The sequence below is a fragment of the Tenrec ecaudatus genome, chromosome 13, assembly GCF_050624435.1.
Source record: "Tenrec ecaudatus isolate mTenEca1 chromosome 13, mTenEca1.hap1, whole genome shotgun sequence".
In the NCBI taxonomy this organism is placed as follows: Eukaryota; Metazoa; Chordata; class Mammalia; order Afrosoricida; family Tenrecidae; genus Tenrec; species Tenrec ecaudatus.
In genome coordinates this window covers 50,443,345-50,461,369 of record NC_134542.1, presented here as the reverse complement: position 1 = coordinate 50,461,369, position 18,025 = coordinate 50,443,345, and the positions used below count along the sequence as shown (strand labels likewise).

Genomic DNA, 18,025 nt, shown 5'->3' with positions numbered 1-18,025 from the left:
ATAGCACAATGTTGGTATTCCTAACAGAGCTTCCCGAAGTGGTTGATGCCTGTCCTCAGGGGATGCTGTAACTATCGAAGGTGACTGTAGAGGCAAAAACCGACACTTTAACCTGGATTATGGGCTATAGTACAAAAAATTTAATTGCCAGGGTGAAGGGCCACTGAGGAATTTTCTTTTTTTCTGAAGAGGGGGTAATAGTTTGGTGACCTATGTACGATAGGACTACAGCGATCCTTTCGATGAAAGCAAAACATCAGCTATTTGGTCGAACACATCATTTGGAATATCAGAACACAGTCTATGTTAGTACAGAAATAAATGGTAAAGTCCTGAAGATAAGGTCTACACCGTGTGATATGGAAATTTCTGGGATATTTTTGTCACATATAAAAGAGCTAATTAGCAAGACCATGGAAAGTGTGTCCCATAATGTATGCACACATAAAGGTTAGCATATATATCAACAAGCAGCAAGATTAAGTATAACGTATCTCCTTTTGGGGCAATGTTCATGTAACTCTGTTCTACATTGTAGCAATAAATCAAGAGGTATTTTAAAGATCTTTCTTTGTAGCCCCTACCTTTAGTTCCCCTCTTTCTATTAGGTGCCATTAAATTGCTTCTGATTCATAGACACCCCAAATGTAAGAGTAAAACTTCCCCCAGGGCTTCCAGCCTGTGGTCTCTACAGACACAGACCTTGAGTGAGCTCCTTTCCCAGCAGAGCAGCTGGCTGGGTTCACCTGGCCAGCCTTTGAGTTGGCTGCTGAGTTCTTTGCCGCTATATGACCAAACCACGATCCCTACATCACTCAAAACAAGACAAAACATCCTAAAAGAATAGAGATAGAGAATGATTTTTTTTTGCGAAAGAAAACATATGCATTTAATGGGTTTGATACATACTTATGTAATTGTAATACCTCCTGAATTTACTGTTAGACCAGAGGTTTGATATTTTCTCTGTCTCTTACCAGCTGAGGGTCTTGGGGATATTTATAACCAACAGATAACTCAGTATTGCTCCTTATTAAATGAATGTTCCCAAAAGACTGACAGTATTAAATGAAACATATATGAAAGTGTGCCTACTTATGTAATGTCTGGCTGAAAGTAGGCATTGATATGTTTGTGGAATCTGACTGCATCATTCTTATGTCTAGTGCTACACACACACACACACACACACACACACACACACACACACACACACACACACATTCTAGTTTCCCAAGCCTTACAGAGAATCAGATTATTTAGAAAAAAAAAGTTACTCATGTACTACCTCTGCTTTTATTTACCCTATTATATAAGTAAAATTAGTTCCCATGGTAGGAAATGTTTCAAAACTTTTATATTTCCTTCTGCTATGCATTTTCATTCTACTACATCCTTCTCCCACCCCTACATTAAATGTTTCTCTATGAATCTCGGTTTGAACTGCGTCCATGGATTATTTATTTACTTTGCTTCCTAAAAAATTGTTTAGAAATGAATACTGATCAGGGAGTAAACATACTTCTTCTAGTGAAGCTTTGGAAATTCAGGACACAAATGCCAGGAGCCTTGTGAGACATAATTGCTTCTGTGGGCTGAGTGTGCAGCATAGGGTGTGCACCATAATGATAAAGCTAGAAAATTAGAACGGGTATTTCTGCTATCGATTTTCCAATCATTTCTGCTAATGCAGAGGATTGCAAAGCAATCCCCATTGCTGCTCCACAATTCTGGAATGTTGGAATCATGCCTGGAACTAATGCATTGGAAGGATTCTACGAGTTTATAGCCAAAATGAATTACTGCCTCATTATTGGAAAATTTGGTAAGAAATTAGTTTTACTTGAACTTAAAGGAGACAGAGTATAGCAGGAGTTCAGATGACCTTTACAGATTTTATCTTTCTTTTAAAAAAGAAAGACATGCATTCATGTGTTTAGAAAGTTCTCCAAGTCTCTGGTTTCTTTTCTTTTTTTCTTCTCTCTTAATGATGGTATACATTTAGATTGTTCAGATAAATTACCTTCTCTAAATCTACTCAATCTCAAAATGTATGAGCTTTACATATTAATACATACAAATTAATAATTACCCCAAATAATATTAAGCAGATGACCTGAGAAAAAGCCAGAAACAGGTATTATTGGGTCACTACTAATAGCATCGAGACAAGTGTTTTAGTGACATTTCACACTGTTCCTGGCATCGCACCGCTACTGTTAACATATGTTGGTGGTTCGAACCAACCCACCAGCCACTCTGCAGAAGGTAGACGTGGCGGTCGGCTTTCATCAAGATGCACAGCCTTGGAAACCTGGAGTAGTTCTGTTATTTTCTGTCTGCCACTGTGAGTTAGAGTCAGCCTTAGGGCAGTGGGTATGATTTTATTTCATACCTGGTATAAGGACTGTAGGGTTTCTCGAATATGTCAGAAGTAATTCTGCTTTCAATAGAGAAAGTAGAGATTTATTTCCTCACACTCACATTTATGTGCTGTCTGGTTATTATTTTAATCTTTAAAATATGCAATTGTTTACTGTTATTTACTCTAAGCATTAAATATATGTAGTACAATTAAATTGTAGCATAATCACCATTATTTTTGAACTATTTCTAACCAGTATTTTGAAATATAGCCATAATACCCAATCCTAAATCTAGTGTCATTAAGTTGATTTCGATTCCTAGCAACTCTGGAGGACAGAGTTTTCAGGGTGGTGAGTCTTTTTATGGAAGCAGACGACCGCATCTTTCCTCTGCGAGTGCCCGTCATTTGAATTCCTTTCTGTCTGTTCGCAGGGCAGTGTTTAAACATTGTACCACCAGGACTCCTTAGAACCTCTAATGATGAAGTAAATTGAATGTATAAATTTTGTAGTCACTCCTTAAATATTAAAGGTTGTGATATTATTACAATCACTGCATAAATATAAACATATGATTATATAACTTTTACTTGTATATGCCATGTGTAGTACATGTACATTTCATAGAAACATTTCGTATTTATTATAAGTACATAATATAGACTAAATATTTTAATGTATCCATTACATATCAGATGTGTCTGATGTAGTGGTTATGCATTGGTCTGTGATCCTCAAGTTTCACCGTCCAGAGCCACAAGAAGCTCTACAGGAGAAACACTGCTTTCTACCCTGACAAACAGTCACTATCTCGTGAACTCCTAGAAGTACTTCCCTGCCCTAAAGGGTCCCTATGAGTTGGCATCGACTCCACAGTGAGTTTGGTCTCGGTGGTGTTTGTTTGTTTTGGGTATGTGACTGTTTGGATGGATATGCATATTACACATGAATATATAGTTGTGTATTTTCCTTTTAATACAAAGATTAATGCACTTCATGGACCAAGATGACTTCTTCCTGTTTTCTTTCATGTTCTTCAGTTAAGAATGCTTTCCCTAATACTAAAGAAAGAGAAGAACACTTAAAACGTGAGACTTCTTTGCCGAGCTGAGATGTTTCCTGTGTAGTAGGCACATTTGGATGTAGTATATTTTCTGAGGGTTGAACTTTCAGAAAGTTTTTTCACAGCCCAAAGCGGGGCCCACGGAAGCATGGCTAGAATTCCTGCATGTTTCAGGAGCCGTGATTACTATCCCATAAGGTTTCCAATTCCATCTGAGGCCGCATCTGGCCCACAGCTGAAAATCATTACACTTCAGTATTTCCCCCCCTGAGTTCCTGACTTTACCCAAGCAAATAGGAGGTTTAAAGCTTACGTATTTTTGGCGAATTACTCAATTAGGGGTAATTGAGTACGTAATTGTTCTCCCTTTAAACTGCAACATCTAGTGACTCTTTTCTGGCAGAACAAAACAGTCAGCTTGGACCTCTGAATTAATAACATTGCATTTGATGCCATGATTTCTGAAATTTGAATTCTTATAAGGGACGACTTTTCCTTTGACAATCGCCGACCAAATTGATGATCTGAAAAGCACGGTTACATTCTGGAGGAAAGACATGCTCTTGTTTCAGCTGGTCCTAACGTGGTCTAGAGCCCGATCTGACATTGACGATCACGCAGTCACAGTCCTGCTTGACTGCTGAGGGCGTGCATGTGTAACGTCACAGGAATGAGTGCTGGCTGGACCCCGTCGCATGTGGTTTGCGTTAGGAGAACAGAGCGCTCATACAAAAGGAGCACTGAGAAAACGCCAGGCTTGTTTCTGTTTAACAGGAGGAAAGCTGCGCTCCCACCTCCAGCATGACCAGCCTGCTCAGCGATGACGTCTTTGACTCCCTTTTTCCCAGTAGGTGTGGGTGACCTGCTGCTGATGGTGTTAGGTGATTCAGTGAATACTTTCCAGAACTTAAAATATGTTTGCCTGGCTGACTGTCCTCAAATTGAAAGAAAACCAAACATTCTACTTATTTTTAGGTAGGCTTCTTGCCATTGAAACCCCTGATATTAACATCAGAGCTGAAAGTGCCGTCTTTTTAGTAGCGAGCCTTGCTGTACGTGTTGTAAAGAAGACCACTGAGCAGCTGGCAGCGTAACTCTCTTTTCAGCGTCGTTTCTTTGAGACTCTGAAAGGGTCGAAATGTCCTGTCACTAACAGACAGTAAGCTAAAGCTGTCATCGAAAGCACGAATAGAGAAGCCTCAATTTACACCCCAAATGTTATGTTGAAAAAATGTCTATGGTGAAAGATGTAAACTTTAGGAAATAAATATATGCCAACTTAGAATACATTGTGTTTTCTTCTAAGAGGGTTTTTTGGTAATATATGGTCATTAAAAATAATTACTCACACTGTAGTATTTAATCTTTTTTAATATGCACACTTACCTTTGTAAATAAAAGAAGCCTTGAGACTATTCAGTCTTGTTATTCCAGACAGACTTGTTACTTCTCTGTCTGGTTGTCACTAAATCTAAAAGATTATGCTTTTGTGATACCTCTTTTTATGTGTTCAGAAGAATAATAAGAGGAAAGAAAGTATCAGATCAGAAACAAGAGTGTGTTTTGGCAGATGAATCACAAGACCAGAAGACTTCTCACCTCCAGGTCACTGGCCTGAAAACAGGGCAGGCCATCTGGGATTCTGCCTGACAGCAGCTTTAAGTTATAAAACTGTAAAATACAGAAATGGACTCAGATTGTTAGGTTTAAAAAATGTCAAGAGATTAGAAGGACACATTTCTTCCTCTGACATATTCATGACCTTTTCATATCTAGATAGTTTAATGCATTTTTCTTTATTTTGTGCATAGGCTCATCAAGCAAAATTTTATAAAGATTTACCCCTAAGTTTTCTATTTTGAAAATACTAAATATCCTGGGTACTCACTTATCAGAACCGCAGGTGCTAGGCCCATGGTCCTACCATCACTCCCGATATCGTGACATGTGTAAACACATCCTCCCTCGAGAAGCACTGATCCAAAGTAATCTGCATGGTAATTTTTGCATTCTTATTTATATAGGTTTTCTTTTAATATTTTATTATTAGAATGGTGTGGCATATTACAAAAGTAGCACATAAAATTTTCAAATTCTTAAATAACAAATCAGAAGGAAAACAAACAAACAATTACACTTGAGTTGACTTTGACTCGTGGCAATGTCGTGTGTTACTGAGAAGAATGCGCCATATGGTTTTCTTGGCTGAGAGCGTTATGAAAGTAGTGAGGACGTGTTCTTCTGCCGTACCGCTCAATGGGTTACCAGTTAGAAACCAGTAGCTGCTCTGAGGGAGAGAGATGAGACTTTCTACTCCTGTAAAGAATTACAGTTTTGGAAATCACAGGAGCAGTTCTACCCTGCCCTATAGGGTCACTATGTAACTGGATTGGACTAGGTAGCAGTGAGTTTGGGCTTATCTTTAGGTTACTAGTGGAACTCAAACCATTTGCGCCATCTAGGGGCAATAACAGAAGGTATCAAATATACTTTGAAGTTCTTCACTGTAAAAAAGTGAAGTTAAATGTCCACGCTTAGGCACATGGTCTGCTTGCTCATTTGTTTTAAGATGCAGGCCGTCAGTTCTGCCCCTCATTCATTTAATTAAAGTAAGTATTTGCATCTGTGCTAAAACTAGCCAATTCACAAAATATTCACTGGCACAAATTCTAACTCTGTGTCTTGAGTACACGTACACAGGGCATTTCAGTCAGTGAAATCTGATATGTTTAGAAATGTAATTGTTTTAAACATTCACCGTGAGCGTTGCTCTGTAAAAGTATTTCGCTTTAAAGTATTTACTCTTCTAGACTCTTTTGGGGGAGACGGGGGAGGAGGCACCTTTAGCATCTCCGGGAGTCTTTGGGTGGTGCCGATAGTGTGTATGCTAACTCTGCAAGTCCACTCAGAGATCCCCCAGGAACAAAGATCTTGAAAACCGCCTTCTGAATAATCATCCGTTGAAAGTGGAGCACAGCTCTACTCCAGTACACTTGGGGTCACTATACGAATTCATGGTTAGAGCCCCGGAGCTGCTGCCGCGGTCTGCTTCCCTTCGCCTCCCGCTCGCCCGACATGCAGTCCGGTTCCTTCCTCTTCCAAAAGCAGCGCCATGGCAACTCTGAAGGACCAGCTGATTCAGAATCTCCTGAAGGAAGAACAGACCCCCCCGAATAAGATTACAGTTGTTGGGGTGGGTGCTGTGGGCATGGCCTGTGCCATCAGTATCTTAATGAAGGACTTGGCAGATGAACTCGCCCTTGTTGACGTCATGGAAGACAAATTGAAGGGTGAAATGATGGATCTCCAGCATGGCAGCCTTTTCCTTCGAACACCAAAAATCGTCTCTGGCAAAGACTATGATGTAACTGCAAATTCCAAGTTGGTCATTATCACGGCTGGAGCTCGTCAGCAGGAGGGAGAAAGTCGTCTTAATTTGGTCCAACGTAACGTGAACATCTTGAAGTTCATCATTCGGAACGTCGTAAAGTACAGTCCAAACTGCAAGTTGCTCATTGTTTCTAATCCAGTGGATATCCTTACCTATGTGGCTTGGAAGATAAGTGGCTTCCCCAAGAACCGTGTTATTGGGAGTGGTTGCAATCTGGATTCAGCACGGTTCCGTTATCTCATGGGGGAGAGGCTGGGAGTGCACCCATTAAGCTGTCATGGATGGGTCCTTGGGGAGCATGGAGACTCTAGTGTGCCAGTTTGGAGTGGAGTGAACGTTGCTGGTGTCTCCCTGAAAAACCTGCATCCTGCTTTAGGCACTGATTCAGATAAGGAACAATGGAAAGAGGTCCACAAACAGGTGGTCGAAAGTGCTTATGAGGTGAGCAAACTGAAAGGCTATACTTCCTGGGCCATTGGGCTGTCTGTGGCTGACTTGGCAGAGAGTATAATGAAGAATCTCAGGTGGGGACATCCCATTTCCACCATGATTAAGGGCTTTTATGGCATAAACGAGGACGTCTTCCTCAGTGTTCCATGCATCCTGGGACAGAACGGAATCTCAGACGTGGTGAAGGTGACTCTGACTACCGAGGAAGAGGCCCGGTTGAAGAAAAGTGCAGATACGCTTTGGGGGATCCAAAAAGAGCTGCAGTTTTAAAGTCTTGTACAAACCACTTCACTGTCTGGGCTACAAATGGATCTCAGTTGGGGGATGTGTGCATGTTGCTCTTTTATTTTAATCTGCTCTGTGACTAAAGCAGTAAAATTATGATCCAGGAAAAACATTAGTTTCCTAAAGTCAGACCTGGGAATGGGCCATAAAGCCTTACAACTCTATCCTAAGGTGAATCATATTTATCATGTGTAGTTCTGTATTGGTTAGCATAAAACTGTTCACACCTCCGAGGGGGGAAAAAAAAGAATTCATGGTTAGTTTAGTCCTTCAAAAGAAATGAAATCCTTAATTTCAATCTGTTATAGAACTCCAAATATACTCATATGTTGGCTAGTGTATTTGATTTAATACCCCTGTCTCTTAAAACCAAACACATCCTGGGCAGAAACATACGTGTTTATCAGAGATCCTAGAGTAATTGGGGTCTCTGTCTTCTTCTTTCTTTTCCTTTCAAAGAGAAAGTGCCAAACAGTGGCTTCTATTACTGTATTCCAAGAAATGTAGAATGAAAACCTTCCGTGGTTTGAATGACTATATTCTTTCTGCATAATTTGCTCAAAGGAAAAGATTGCTCTCAGTTACCTGATATTACCTTGTTTCATGTCCAACACACCAAAAAAAGAAGAAAAGGAAAAAAAATCATTTCACTCGGTGAGATGGAAGTTAGATAATAAAGAAAGAAGTATGTTCCTCACTGTCCAGTACAAAGGATCTTTTAGGCTGAAGGTGTGAAGCCATGCTTTCCAGCTTTGGTATGTATCTTACTATCCTATCTCTTTTCCTCATTGGAGCTGCAAATACCACTGTACTCCTGGCTCCCCACAATCAATAGATCAGGGTCAAAGGGGTCTTATTGTAATTGTGCAAGATGACTGGTTGATCACAAAGATAAGGAAATCTAACAATTCAAACTAACCATCAATAACTTAGTGGACAGCTACAAATCCTCATTTGTATCACAATTCTCATAAAACAAAGCAATTGAAAACAAAACAAAACCCCATACTGCCTCGTCAAGTCTATTCCAATTCACAGAAGACTTATACAACTGTCCCACCACATTTCCTAGGCTGCAGTCTTTAAGGAAGCACATCTTTCTGAAAGACTGGTGAGGTAGAATCGCCAACTCTTTGGTCAGCAGCCGAGTATTTTAGCCACTATGTCACTAGGGCTCCTTCCTATTGAGCATTCCTTAAAAAGATCACTTCCATCTATGTGATTCCACCTGATTGTGACCCTGTACAGGGCTCCTGGGGCTGCAAGTCTGTCCTGGAGGGGATATCTTCATCTTTCTCCCAAGGAACGGCTGGTGGATTTGAACTGCTGATCTTGCAGCTAGCTGCCCGATGAAAACCTACTACGAATGTGATGTGTATCTTTCCCTTCTGCCTCTTACCAGACTCACTGCCGTTGCATTGATTCGACTCATACCGATCCTCTAGGACAGAGCGGAACTGCCCCTGTGGCTTTCTGAGGCTGTAAATCTTTAGCCCAGGGCATGGCTGGTGGTTTCCAACTACTGGCATTGCAGTTCACAGCCCACCACACCACCCACTGTGCTACCAGGACACAGCCTGTTAAAGTCACCTTCAAACTTCGGAGATAACAATTTTCTGGTTCCCTGCCTTTCTTCCCTCCCTCCCTTTCTCTCTCTTCTTTTTCTCTTCACATCTCCTTATCTTCATCTTCCTCACTTTAAAGTTTCTTTAATTGAGAAAATATGTGTAATTAATGGAATACTGTCATATTTCCCTCTTAAAGCTATAAAACTATTAATAATTTTTTATTTTAACATTTTCCACTAATCCAGCCTGTTTGTGTTGGAATGCAGGAAGTATCTTTTTCTTTATGTGAGGATGCTTACGTAGCTTGTGAAGTGTGTGTCTCCCTTCATGCCTATTAAAGGAATTTGTTCCTACATTCATGCTCCTCCATGCGACATCACTTTTCTCCCATTAACCGAATTTCTCCATTAACGTACACACACATTCAATAGCTCCCAATAACGAAGGAAGTCTATATCTAGAGTATCTGTAATCTTCCTGTGAACATATTTATTATTTTCTTAACTCCATTTCCAGCAAGATTCTTTGAGTTTCTCTATTCCCCATCTCCGCTCCACGTCGTCTTCTCTCGTGAATCAGCACTAACCACGCGGTTCTTATTCTGTGATGAATAAACACCAACCTTAGACCTCTCTTCCCTGAAATTACAATGATTTAAGTTACTAATAGCCTTCATGTTGTGAAGTTGTCATTCATTCAGTCATTCATGCTATTATGAAAAACATCTTCCACTTGAATGCTCCACTGGATTTTATGCTATCTCAAAAACGTTTTTAAATTTTTTATTGTGTTTGATTTATAAATTAAAAATATATATATTTGGGCTCAATTACAATTTCTCTGTTGAAACCCATGCCCTATCTGATCTTGTCATCTATAGACACTTTAAATGTGAGAAGGCTTCAAAGAGCTCACAGAAGCATTATCTTTTACTTTCATTCTTACGTGAAAATTGTGAAGCCTCCCCCTCCTGTGTCTCTACTCCCATCCTGCCTTTTGTGAGACAGACAACGTATTGCCTCAGGCAGGCGTATCGCACCAGAGCTCTCTAAAGCGTGAAAGAGCAAAGATGTCACTCTGAGGACTCAAGTGCTCCGGACCCAGGTCATGATATTTTTCTGTTGTCTCCTATGCATGTCAGTGCCTGATAATGAATAAGGAAGACCAGAGAAGAATTGATATATTTGAACCATGGTGTTGACAAAGAGTATTGAAAGCACCATGCACTGCCAGACAAACAAACGAATATGTCTTAAAAGAATTACAGTTAGCAGGCTTCTCAGAAACAAGGATGGCAGGACTTCATCGCTCATATTTTGGACAAGTTTTCATGAGCTACTGGTACCTGGAAAAAGTACCATGCTTGGTGAAGTCTGGCTTATCAAAAAAAGAGGAAAACCCTCACCCATTTGGCTTGGCACAGTAGCTGCAACAATGGGCTCTGTACGCCAACAGTTGTGAGGTGAGCGCTGGAGCAGGCAGTGTTTCATTCTGTTACATAGAGAGTTGCTATGAATCAGAACCAACTGCAGGACACCTGGAAAGGACAGTGTGCTCGATACCCTGGATTCTCTCAGCACCTCCTCTTAGGCATCTGTCTGGTAGTTCCAAGCTAACGTATGTCAAAGAGAAACTTTAAATTTCCCTCTTTGAACTTTCATTTTTTTTTCACCAGTATCTTTTCAATAAGAGCTCTATCAGTCAGCTTAAAAGAAAGACAGAAAAGTAGTGGTTGTCTTGTGTTATTTCTCATACCTCCAATATCCTTCCATCAGCCAGAACTCTTTTTGAAATGTAAATCAGCAGGACTGCACAGGTCAGATTTGATGAAATGGAAAAAAGAATGAAAACTTCAAGAATTTGGCAGCAAAAGAAATCTATAGCTCTAATGATTTCCATGAGTGTGCAAATATATCCAACAGGAGATTTAAGGAAGTAGATTGAACTGAGAACAACGCTCAAGTCTAGAGGGTTGAACCTGCCCCGCTATTCCTGTGAGATAAGGGAGCAGGACAAGTGTACGGGGAGAGAGATTGAATAGACAGGATGTGTAATCTCAGTCTTAAATCACCTTGGTCAATTTCACTAGTGACAATAGAGAAAGAGAAGTGAAGGTCCGGGAAAAATGGGGCAGCATCCATCTCAGTAAGGTACAGTGCAAGATTGTATGCTCAGAATGAGATGTGTGCCTTGACAACAGTAGACAGTTTTGTTCTTTGAAATGGCTGCTAGGAGGTATCAAAAAGCAATGAATAAGATAAATGATAAGCAGCAAGAAAAACCTACCCTGCCTTGTCTAAATGCTTTAGTTGCAGGAAGAGCGTGGTTCCTCAGCCTCAGATGTGCATCTGCTTTCTCCTGTGAGTGTCCTTAAAGAGTGGCCCTTCTGATTTTGCCCCTAAATGTTCCGCATAAATCATGTATCAAGATTTATATATGGACCACAAGATGATATATTGGTATTATCTTATGTTTGATATCCAGATTTGTATATTGATGTTTACAAACAGTATTGAGGCATATTTTATGATCCATTTTTGTAAATAGCCACGAGTGCTCAAAAGAAATTGTTTTTTATTTACTCAGTCTAAATTTATATTTTCAAATAATTTATTTTTTGTTTATACCTTTGGTGCACATGCTATTAATTTTCCTCTTATGCTTAAGAGTTTATGTTTCTGATAAAATTTTTACCCAGGGCAAAATTGCCCCCCTATTTCCTTTTTGGAATTCTTGATTTGTTTGTTTTTGGAACACCCACAGTATTTGATTAGCCTCAATAAAACATCTTTTGAAAAACACGCATACTTAATCAACTTGCTCATTACATGATTTATATTGCTTCAACAGATTTGTAGGAAATAATGTCTTCATCGTTACTATCATTATTGGTTTGTTCATGAGCATTTCTTTAATCAAAACATACATAGTCTTTACTTCTATAACTAATTGTGTTTCTGTGCAAGATTTATTATAAGGAATATTAATTTGGTTCATTAGATTGCTTCCTTACCGTGCAGGCTTTCCTAATGCTGAAATATATTCAAAGCGACGTAAGCAATCCTTCCTTTGATTGCGACGCATTGACAACAGTCTTCCAGAATAAAGATGTCTGTTTCAGAGCATGTATTTGCTTAATTTTAATATACAAAAGAGTTTAACATGTTTACTCAAGACATATACTGGATGCTAGGGACAAAAACATTTAAAAAAAATATAACAAACTACCTGAAACAAGATTCACTTACTTTTCTAGAACATGACTTTTTTAAATGTAAAGAACATGATTTTGAAGGTGTGGTGTGGATGGTGAAGTGAAGCATGCATAACATATGAAAATGAGAGAATTGCTTTATGTTATTCTGAAAGGAAAAAAATGTATAAACTAGTTCTATGAAAATGGGTAGGGTTAGTTTGCTGAAATCATTTTTTAAATGGCAAAATGGATTTATAAATAAAACACAACCCTGGACTTAGGTGCTTAAAAGAGTTATTGCAATAAGAAGAGGAGACCCACTAAGTTTGGAAAATATACCCAATTTAAGATGTGTAAACGTTTCCACAGATTAGGGACAAAGGACTCTGCGATTCCTCCTTAAAGGGGAGAATAGACACGTTAGAAAGGGTAGGGTATGTGGGTTACAGTGAGTAGTGGTAGCTTGTTTGATCATAGCTCAGAGAATGGTTTATGCTTAGGTAGGTATATTTTGGAAGGGCCTTTGAGGAAGAGTTGTGTTCTGGCTGTGACTGATGGTGAAAGGATGGGAGAAGGAGAGCAGCATAATTAAAGGTAGCAGGCACACTGTCAGGTTTGATCTGTGGACACAGCTAATTATTGATAATGGAGGGGTGGAAAGCGTTGAAGGAGCCCTGGTGGCATGGTGGTTACGCACTGGGCTGCTCACTGAGAGGTCCGCCTTGGGAACCCCGCAGCTGCTCCCGTGGGGAAATAGGAGATGCTCTTCTCCAGTAGGGAGGGACAGTCTATGAAACCCACTGGGGCAGTTTCTCTCTGTCCTATTGGAACCAACGCCAGGGCAGTGAATTTGGTTTGTGTGACTGAGTACCTGGCCTTGTCATACTTAAACAACAGGTACCCTGAGTAACAAAGTCATACTGTGAAGGGCGCTACTTTGCAGGAACTATTTCCATAATGCAAAATAGTGGAAGTATATTTTTAACTGTCAGTCATTTTAAGGATCTCAGGACTAGAGCAAAGTTCCACACAGGAGCAGAGCAACATCCAGAATGAAGTTGCAGCAGTAATCTACTGCTTTAGAGAAACAATTAACAACTGGAATAAGGTAATTCGGGGTCTAAAATTATCTCACAACTGATAATTGCTTTACTGAATTATATATTAAAGAAAAACATCCAAAAGTTTTAAAAGTACAGATTTTAATATTTATATTATACCTAATTTTTCTAGGCAAAATTAAGTATCTAAAATTCTTTTAGTTTTCAGAAGTCATGGTTGAGTTTTCTTTCTCATTATAAATTGTATTTTCCAGGGCTTTTTTTTTTTTCATGGTTGATAATTGGTGACAGATAGTGACTTTTACCTCAGTGGATACTGAATAATATTTGATTTCTAGAAATAGTCTTAGTGTTTGTTTATATTATTTGGAAATGTTTTAATCCTTTCCAGTCCTGTTGTTAGGTAGTTACTAGATGGAGCAAAAGCAGCATTCGTTGTGGGATTTGTTTTCCCATTAATAAGTATTTTGACATAAGCCTATAACTCACTGGAATTTGTCTGTTCATTAAAAATGAATTAGAAAATCTAAAATATTAATACTTTGACCCTAAATTTTCTCTGTAACTTGAGGACTAAAGTGCTTTATTTTACCAAAAAAAGCAGCTGAAAAAATTTTGTAAAAAATATTTTATTTGTATTTCAAATATGCATGATGTGAATAATTTTGGTTTTCATTATTGAAGTGGATTCTCTGCCTACTTTATAGCGAGCCCGGGTAGCCAGTGGAGACAGACGTGTGGGGCTCTCAGTGCAAGGTCAGCAGTGACATATAACAGCAAGAATAAGATGGACGCCGGTTCACAGGAATGTGATGGCATTAGCTTCGTCTACAATATGGGATCTTTAGCAGTAGCTGAGCGATAATAATTTGTAATTCAGTTGAAAATTTTAATTCTACTTTTGGAGAAATTCATGGAGAAAGATCAGTAATTTCACTGCAATAATCCTTTACTTTGCTGCAGAAGGTTAACTTAATTGGTGTGCTTTTATTGACATACAGATTAATAGAGTAGGAAGGTAAAGATTAATAAACTATAATTTCAACAATGATATCCCTCAAATTAAAGGAGAATATTAAAATAGTCTTATTGTCTTGATCAACATGGTATTTGCTGTTTTTCATTTAATAATTGTAAGACATGTATGGAGTCCACATGATTTTTTAAAAGAAGGTATTTAACATTTAGAACACCATCTCTTTATTCTATTTAATGCTGTCCTTTTATCTTTATATAAATTTGAAAGTAGCCTTTAGAAAATACTTTAGAGTCACTGCTTTAAATCTAAATGGATTGTGGATTTAATATTTTAATGTAAAAGCCTGAAAAGTCCAGTGGTTAGCTTGTTAAATAGAGCTATAGTGTGTTTTGTTTTTCCAGAAACTTTAACCACTAACTTACTTAGTTCGACAGGTTTTTTAAGGATCCCTGATGGGATAATGACTACCAGTTGGGCTACTAATCACAAAGTGAAGAGTTCAAAACCACCAGTAGGGGGAAAGAAAGATAGTAAAGAATTACAGTGTGAGAAACCCACAGGGACAGTTCCACTCTGCTCTACATGGTTGCAATGAGTCCGACTCCAGTCAATGGTAGAGTGGGGTTTGGTGTTTTATATATACCGTATATACTCATGTATAAGCTGAGTTTTTCAGCACAAGAAGTGTACTGAGAAACTGGGGTTTGGCTTATACGGGTCAGTGGTGCCCCAGCGAGGTGTAACATCTCGCTGCCACCCCCTTCCTCCCCCACCGCCCCCAGGTAATGGGACTTGCGGATGATTGCTGTTTCTCCGCTGTTCATTCAAAGCCCCCTGACACTGCAGGGCTTTGAATGTTTGTTTACTCACATCTAACCAATCAGAGTCGTCCTATGATGTGTATCATTGAATAGCCTTTTAAAGACCGTGTGCAAACGATGTGGCATGAATGGATGTCATCTGGTCAAGCCCGACTAACAAAAGGAGGAAATCTCATGAAGCCTGACATAGAGTTAATAGCAAAGTGGGTTCGAGATGCACGGGAAGACATTCCAGAAGACATGGTGCGACGTGCCTTCCAGAAATGTAGCATTAGTAATGCTATGGATGGCAGTGAAGACTGCGCTTTGTATGAAAATGACAGCAGTGATGGCGATGATGGCAATCTCAGTGAGGACAGCGTCTATGATGACCTCACACCAGCTGAAGCTCTGCATTGGGATATGATGATGATCAGGAATCCAGTTTTGAAGAATTTTAACTCTTGACATTTTAGCTTGGCTGCTGATTGAGCTCAGGGAATAGTACTCTTAAGGTGTCATTGTTGACACCTTATTGTTTTTGTTGAACCTATTTTCCACTTACTGTTCCACTTACTGGTTTACTAATGTTAAATGACTTGTAAATACATTACCCAACTAATGTCTCAATTTTTAGTAATTTTATTTTCATTTGTTTTGATTATTGGAACTCACCAATAGCTTCTCCATTTTCCACCCTAGGCTTATACTCAGTAGTAATTAGGTACCTCGGCTTATACTTGGGTCAGCTTATATTTGAGTATATACAGTGTGTGTGTGTGTGTGTGTGTGTGTGTGTGTGTGTGTAAAGAAGGAAGATGGGTGCCTAATAGGTCATATGGATAAGATTCAGTAGAAACCAAATACAAATAAAATCATGTGATTGACAATCATTTAGTTCTTCCATACCACAAAAATTTATCAAGTAATATTTCAGGTACTGAGAGGATATAGCAGTGAACAAAACAAGTTAAAACATCCGTATCCTCCTGGAGCATATTATGTACTTGAAACCTATGTATACTTGTTTCATACACACACACACACACACAGACAGAATTATCATTAAATTAACTCTGACCCATGGTGACCTTATGTCCACAGAAAAGGATATTGTCCAACCCGCCATCATCTTCACAGTCACCACCATATTTGAATCCATTATGGCTTCTCTGCCTTTCTTTTCACCAAAGGCCTTTCGTATGGCTTCTTGGCTCTCTATACACACTTTACTAAAGGGATCTAGCAACTGACCCTTCTTTTTGAACTGTCTCAAACAAATGAGTTGGACAATGTTCTGTTGTTCCCTAGATTACTCATTGACTAAATTTTGGGAATAGACCATTGGACCTTTGTTCCTAGTCTGTTTAAACTGGGTGCTCCACTGAAACCCACTGAAATAGGTTTCCCTGCTGGTGTTTGAAATGCCAGTTTTCAGAATCCTAGCAGCATACATGGTTACCACAATATGGCAAACCGACAGTCTGATGATTTTGTGTGTGTGTGTGTGTGTGTGTGTGTGTGTGTAGATGTAGAGTTTGGATGTGGTCTTTTTATCTTTATATACATGTGGATGCAATACTGAGCAGACTCTTAATTAACTACTGTAAATATCAGTAGATTATAGATTTCAATAATATGATATATAGTTGTTTCAGCTATCTGTGCCACTTGAGTGGAAATACTCTACGTGGATGGTTTTACAAAATGAAAGGTATTCTCTCCCCATGTAGGAAGTAAGGACTCTGACTTGAGGGCACTGGCACCGGGGAAGACATTCTTGCTTCTGTTGGCTCTGGGGGAAAGTCCTGGGCTCCTCAGCTTCTACTTCCTGGGACCATAGAGGTTTCCTTACATCCTGACATCAATTTTACCCCATATTCCTCTCTGCTCACTTGCTATAGCTCCAAAGAGATTACTCAAAATGCCCTACACAAACCCTTTCTTATTACTATAACAAAACAACCATTCGAAAGTGAGATTTTTAACTATAGGCTTAGATTTACAACATATACAAGGAATAGAATTAAACACATGATGAGTATACATAGAGTAATATATACTGTGTACACTCATGTATATGCTAAGTTTTTCAGCATATTTTTATGCAGTTTTGTGGTAAAATTAGGTGCCTTGGTAGATATTCGAGTCGGCTTATACTCAAGTATATACAGTACATATAATATATATATTGGGAAAGCATACACAAACACATGTAATAGTGGGGTTTCTAAGGGCATTTAACGGTCGATCGTTCAGGAGAATAATGCTCAGGATACAGTTTGTTCAGTCAGGGTATTTTCGTCGCAGCCTCACAAGCAAGCCTTGTCCTGGCCCAGAGCCTGCTTGGCCTGGCCCCTGCCCTGCTTTGGAACTGCTGCAGAGTTCTTCAATAGATGCCATTAAATACCCAAAGGACTGACCACTCCTCTGTATGCCTCCGCCCTAAGACACAATTCCAATGCCAATAGTCTCCAAAGTCCAATTCCTTCATTTAAGTGCTCAGAAGAACCCTACACCATAAGCCAGTCTTCTGCCCCAACGCATTCAGCATTCCTTGCTTGGTGGGCTTGCAGATCCACTCCTCTATCTCATTCTCTGGCTTCTAGTTCTGCTATTGCTGCAGTTCCACTGTTCCTCTGGTGTCAACGCAGTCTCGCGATCACTGACTTTCAATGTGCAGGAGGAATCTCAGAGTTCAATCTCAGGAGCTCAACCACTCCTGGTTCTTTTATCAGGCCGTGAAGGCCTCCCCACCGTCCTGTTTCTGAGATGATTCATTTTATACCCAGCAGCCTGACAAGCACAGTTAACCCTGTTCACAGTCGCTCACAGCTAAATCATAAAATCCAATCTGTGTCTTCCA

General features: G+C 39.4%; 1 protein-coding gene and 1 pseudogene across 11 annotated transcripts in view; both read left to right on the top strand.

The window, feature by feature from the left end:
• GULP1 (GULP PTB domain containing engulfment adaptor 1) overlaps positions 1-18,025 on the top strand; it is a 288,455-nt gene that overhangs the window by 155,664 nt on the left and 114,766 nt on the right. The window lies entirely within an intron of this gene.
• Positions 6,517-7,595, top strand: LOC142424360 (L-lactate dehydrogenase A chain pseudogene; annotated as a pseudogene).